Raw genomic sequence first — 6,000 nt, forward strand, 5'->3', positions numbered from 1 at the left:
GCCCAGGCAGCCACTACTTTGGTGCAACCAGGGCAAGACCAAGACTCAGAAGGTTGCTTGGATGCTGACCTCCTGGAAGACTGGACCCAGGGCATTGACCCTGAGGCATGTTTAGTACTAGGGGGATTGTCTACAGGTTTCTGTGATGGCAGACATATACCCATGGGGTACTCTCTTGCTTCTACCCAATTTAAACTCAGTACCCAGAGGAATGCCCATACTGCTTCACAAGGTCAGGACGGTACCCAGGAAGACATCTTGAACATTGCTCACAAGGCAGGATTGCTGCCCAGAAGACTGACCCATTGTTGACCTCAGACTAGGCATAGAACAAATGTTTCAACCCAGTTCATGAACAGTAACCAGGGATCCAATGATAATTTACCCCTATGTCAAACATCAAGTGGAGATTTATAGTGTGCCTCCATATCAGATCTCCAGCACGCAGGCCCAAGAGCAAGCCCGGTGACCAGGGACTGATCACATGCTGACTTTTGGTAAGGCCCAGATCTGAGAGCCACAACAACATGCAGGCCTCAGGACAGTCACAGTACCCAGGAGAGTTCCTTCACACTACTACTAGGATAAGCCTAGTATCCAGGAGACCACTAAAGGCAGACCACAAGGCAGATCCAATACTCAAGAGGCTGAGTAAATGTCCCACCCACAGCTGCTTAGTATCCTAAAGGTTGAATGCATATTGGGTCTCAGGGCAGGTCAAGTTCCTAGTGGTCTGCTCACATACTACCCTCCTGTGTGGGCCCAATACACATGGGGTGGAGGCCACTTCTGTCCGGGGGCCCTTCACTTGATTCCAATGGCGAGTACTTTTCTGTTCAAATGAAGTTTGAGATTGTTATTGTACCATATATTCCCCAAAGCAGTGGCTCATCTCTATCTGGCTGCCACTTTCAGGTTTTCTGCCTGGACCTCATGTTTAGGATGTACAATGATTTGTCCATCCCATGGAATGAACTTCATAGTATCCCTAGATGAAGACCCAAGACCCCCATAACAACTGTCCTCTCAGGAATGAACATACCATCTCATCACCCCCAGACTGAAACCACTTAACCAGAAGGCATAGAGTGGCCCCTGAATAAAAAAAATTGCTGTCCCTTGCTTAGATTACTCTAGAGGATGTGCAAGACAGGGCCCCCATCTCCTGTTCCAGAGGGAGACGCTAAACTGGGTGTGAACCAGACACTGGAAGAAAGTGCCTTGGCATCAAAATCTGGGCCCTTATGAACATCTTCAAGCCATCAAATCTTTAAGGTATTGAAGGCAACAGGTATGTAATACAAAAAGTACAGGAACATTCCAGTCACAGTGAATGTTTATCCAGGAGTCAACACATGTGTGATATGGGTTGGAATCCATGATGTGCCTGCCCAAGACCCCCTCATGTCTAGGGAGAGGAATGGGATTAGGCCTAAAAATGCAAGGGGAGAAAGCCTGTCACCACAGCACCCAGGATCCTGAGAGGGATGGTGAGTTACTGGCTAGCCTGCTTGTCACAACAGCAACCTGCTTCAGAGAAAGAAAGGAAAAGATCCTGCCATTAATGTCAACATGGGTAAAATGGGAGGGTAAAATGCTGAGCAAAGGAAGCCACAAGAGGGGGGAAATATTGCTTAGAGGGACTTAAAGCAAGATGCTAAAATGATAGGAAGATGTTGGTCTAAGGATGGAAATGAGCCAGTCTGTAGTGGGAAGAAGCCAGAGATCTACTGTACATAGTGACTGTGGTGGATTATTGTGAATCACAATGATTCTCGTCAACAGGGGAAACTGTATGATGTGATGACATATCATGAAATGGTGGCACTTGGTGGCTTAAATATACAACAAGACTTATTTTGAAAAGAAAATAATAATCTTAGCATTGCAGTAAGGTGTTCTGTCCAGGTCCCTGTACATGTCACTCTTGGGAACATTTCTACAGGCACAGCGTGGTGCCCAATGTCTGTTCACATCCTGGCTGAACTTCACCCAGACACACAATGCACACAATCAGCAGTCACATGGCTTTCACTAGCTGGATGTTTTTCTTAGGGATGTATGCGTGGTTCAGTTCTGCAGGCATTGGTTGATGTCACTGCTGTGGGTGGTACAAACATAGAGAGACCCCCAACATGACTGTAAGTTCTGTATGTCTGTCCCTCAAAGCTGGCAGTCTTTCTGAGTCTTCCTACTGGGGAAGTGGTGTCTGCCTAGGTGACCAAAGGGGACAGTTAGACCAGCTGACTCTCTATGCCCCACGCATGGAGAGGTGGTAGACAGAGGGGAATTGAGAAGCATCTTACCCTCCCTTGGCTCCTGCCAGGACAGAGAGGAATTGCCCTCATAAGGAAGTTCTCCAAGCTGCCTCAGACAGTGTTCTCCCAGGACAAGGGGTCAGGGTAAGGTGCTGGGTGCTCCTGGGATCAGAACACAGTTTTCTTTTCTTGTTCTCCTCAGAACCCCTTTCCTGATGGCCTGAGCCAGGAAACGTCGCCTGTGTGCCTCTCTTCCACTCAGGGTGTGTGTGCTCAGCAAGGAGGCCCTTTCCCAGGTCCCTGCAGATGAGGCTGGTTCCACGTTGAGTGGTGTTCCTGGTGTTTCTCTGCAGTTTCCACAGCATGGGGCTTTGCATGTTCACATATTGGCACCAGAAGCACCTGGTCTTTCCCAGCCTGCAATGGAAATAACTGTTGTGCAATATTAGTTTAAGATGTGTTACATTAGTTAATGCTGTGGACTATTTGTTTAATGATGCACAGATGTGTTGCATTCTTTTATGTTGCATTTGTTTAACTCTGTGAAGCTGTGTTACTTTGCCTGCCTAAAACACCTGATTGGTCTAATAAAGAGCTGAACGGCCAATAGCTAGGCAGGAGAGGGATAGGCGGGGCTGGCAGGCAGAGAGAATAAATAAGAGGAGAAATATAGACTTGAGAGAAAGAAGAACTAGGAGCAAGAAAAGGAGAAGGAAAGGAGGAACTAGGAGCCAGCCACCCAGCCACCCAGCCACACAATCAGCCATGGAGTTAAGAAGGGAAGAAAGATAATATGTAATAAGAAAGGTAAAAAGCCCAGAGACAAAACATAGTTAAAAGGAAACAGGTTAATTTAAGTTAGAAAAGCTAGCTATAAACAAGTGAAGCTAAGGTTGGGCATTCATAAGTTAGAATAAGTCTCTGTGTATTCATTTGAGAGCTGGGTAGCAGGCCCCCAAAAAAGTTAAAAAAAACAAACTACAGATAACAATGTAGCAGCAGCAGCTGTAGAGGCAGAGGTGGCAAGGACCTGTGGGTGCCAGGTGCCAGCTTTGTGGTGAAACGGATGAGAATAACCAAATAGTTTGCACTAGAGAGTGTGGGCTGGAGGTGGAGGAATCTGGTTCCTCTTTAACCACATTGGAGGGTCTCCAGGTCTTTCTGCTTTGTGGAAATGTGGCAAGTCACCATGGGCCTACCAGAGGAAAGCCCACACTGTCCCTGCCCACTGCAATACTTGTTACCGGCTCCTTCTCTGGACTCAAGCGGCAAACACTTCAGCCCTCACCTTGGATCTTCTCAAAGGAAAGTCAGTAGGTCATCCTCTCCTTGCACATGGCTGGATGCCCTGGGGCAAATTGGGGAACAAGGCGCATACTGACGTCACAGGGCTCCTATGAAGCAGTAGAGCAGGATGATTAATGTTCCAGGTGGGGGTGGAGACAAGCGCAAGCTGATTAGGAGGCCAACAAGACATTTCCCGAAGGGGCAAGTCACGAAATATGAAATTACCCTCTTCATTTCAAATAAACTTCACTAGCATCAACTATGCACAAGGCACATTAGGAGTCTGTGTGTGTGTGTGTGTGTGTGTGTGTGTGTGTGTGAGAGAGAGAGAGAGAGAGAGAGAGAGAGAGAGAGAGAGAGAGAGAATTTCTGACCAGTTATAAAGAGTACAGACCATGTGACTCAAATTTCAGAACAACATGCACAATCAGACACTAGAGATGGGGTGATTTGTGGAGGCTTCTGGATCTCTCTCAGCATGGCTGTGCAGTAGCCAGGTGCAGTAGCAGGCCATTAAAGCCTGCACCATAGCCGTGGGGTTGAGCTGTCCCTGCCACTCTGTCTTTTCTTCTGGACTCCAGATGGACCCTCACTGCTGCTTCTCAGTCTTTTGTTGCTTGCTCTGATCTGGTCAGCAGAAGATACTTAGAGGATGAGTTATCAGAGAGAGTATATTGATTTGAGACAAGAGAGTTAAAGAATTCATATGCCTTCCCAGCCAGAGTCACTGTAGCTCTTATAGATTAATAGAGGAAAACACTCTTTTGTAGCAGTAGGTGACTGCTGCTGTCTGGTGCACCCAAGGGAGCCAGCCATGAACAGGAATCCCCATCAGCATATGCAGGTTCACAGCCCCCAGTTCCACTTAATTCAATTCAACATGTTTCACAAAGAAAGGAATTCCATAGTTTGATCTTGGGGGACAAATTAGGAGATTTAGTATCTAAAATATATTTTTATCCACCTAAGATATATCAAAATTTAGGCTTCTTACAAATGTCGAAAAGAGTTCCATTTATTACTAAAAGATTGGGTAGAATAGAAGCCTATCATATATATATATATGATAATTAAATGCTGATTTAGCTGGGGTAAATAAAGACCAGGGTTTTAAAATGCAAAATTGATCAGGGTATGGCAGCATGTGCCTTTAACCCATCACTAGGGAGGCAGAAATAAGTAGATCTTATGTGAGTTCAGAGCCAACCTAGTCTATATATTAAGTTCCAGGCTAGCCAGAGCTACATAATTGGCCATGTCTCAAAGGAAGAAAAAAGAAAAAAAGAAAGGAAGGAAGAAGTGTGTGCGTGCGCGTGTGTGTGCGTGTGTGTGTGTGTGTGTGTGTGTGTGTGTGTGTGTGTGTGTGTGTTGTGGAATATTCCTTTACCCTGTATGAAGATATGCCACTGTGATTGGTTTAATAAAAAGCTAAATGGCCAATAGCTAGGCAGGATTTTCAGGGCAGAGAGAACACTGGGAAAAAGAAAGGCGGAGTCGCCAGCCTGACATGGATAAAGCAGGAAAACAACATGGGCCGTACAGAGTAAAGGTAATAAAGCCATGAGGAAGAAAGTAAATTAATAGAAATGAGTTCATTTAAGTTATAAAAGCTAGTTAAAAACAAGCCTAAGCTATTGGCCAAACTTTTATAATTAATAATATTAAGTCTCTGTGTGTTTATCTGGGAGCTGGCAAGCAGGACAGAAAAATCCTCCATGACACTTATCCTTCTCTCTTCCTGTGTCTCTGTTTCTATGCTATTGGAATCCTCCTGGTGGGACTCTTACAGCCTTTCCTAAATCTTTCTAACCTCTTCCTTGCTCTGCTCCTGGACATTCTCTCTCTCTCTCTCTCTCTCTCTCTCTCTCTCTCTCTCTCTCTCTCTCTCTCTGGAGCTTGAACTAACCAGGAACTCTTCCCACCCACTCTTCAACTCCCTTTGCTTGTCTTCTTAAGTCTCTTTCCTCCTTGGACTCAGGCATTCCATTAAAGCCTTGATGTCTTGCTATAAATGTCTTGGTCTCAGTACAAACTAGATAATTGGTGTCAATGGCCAGAAAATGGCATGCTTGATTTCCAGATTCCCAGATTGTACCACCTGCCACTACACCAGCAAATGATCCCAAACCTCCCTTATCTCCAAACTTTCTTTGTCTTCTGCTCTTGTCCTTCCCTCTTATCCCTGAGTTCAGTTTTATAGAGATTCAAATATCCTTTGGGTGTAGATAACATTGGAATATTGACACATGCAGTTCTACTCTACTGAAAATCTGACTCTGGAGATGGGATTCGGGCTGCTCACTCTAGACCCAAGCATGTTTGTGTAAAGGTTTCCTCCAAAGCCTCTGCCCTAGGTCAGACTGGTCACCTGACTCTGTGACAAGGAAAAGAGCAAACCAGAACAACCAAGGACAAAGATGCTCTACATGCTGGAGACAGCTAAAATGACAATGGA

This window comes from Peromyscus eremicus, chromosome 4, assembly GCF_949786415.1.
Source record: "Peromyscus eremicus chromosome 4, PerEre_H2_v1, whole genome shotgun sequence".
Lineage (NCBI taxonomy): Eukaryota > Metazoa > Chordata > Mammalia > Rodentia > Cricetidae > Peromyscus > Peromyscus eremicus.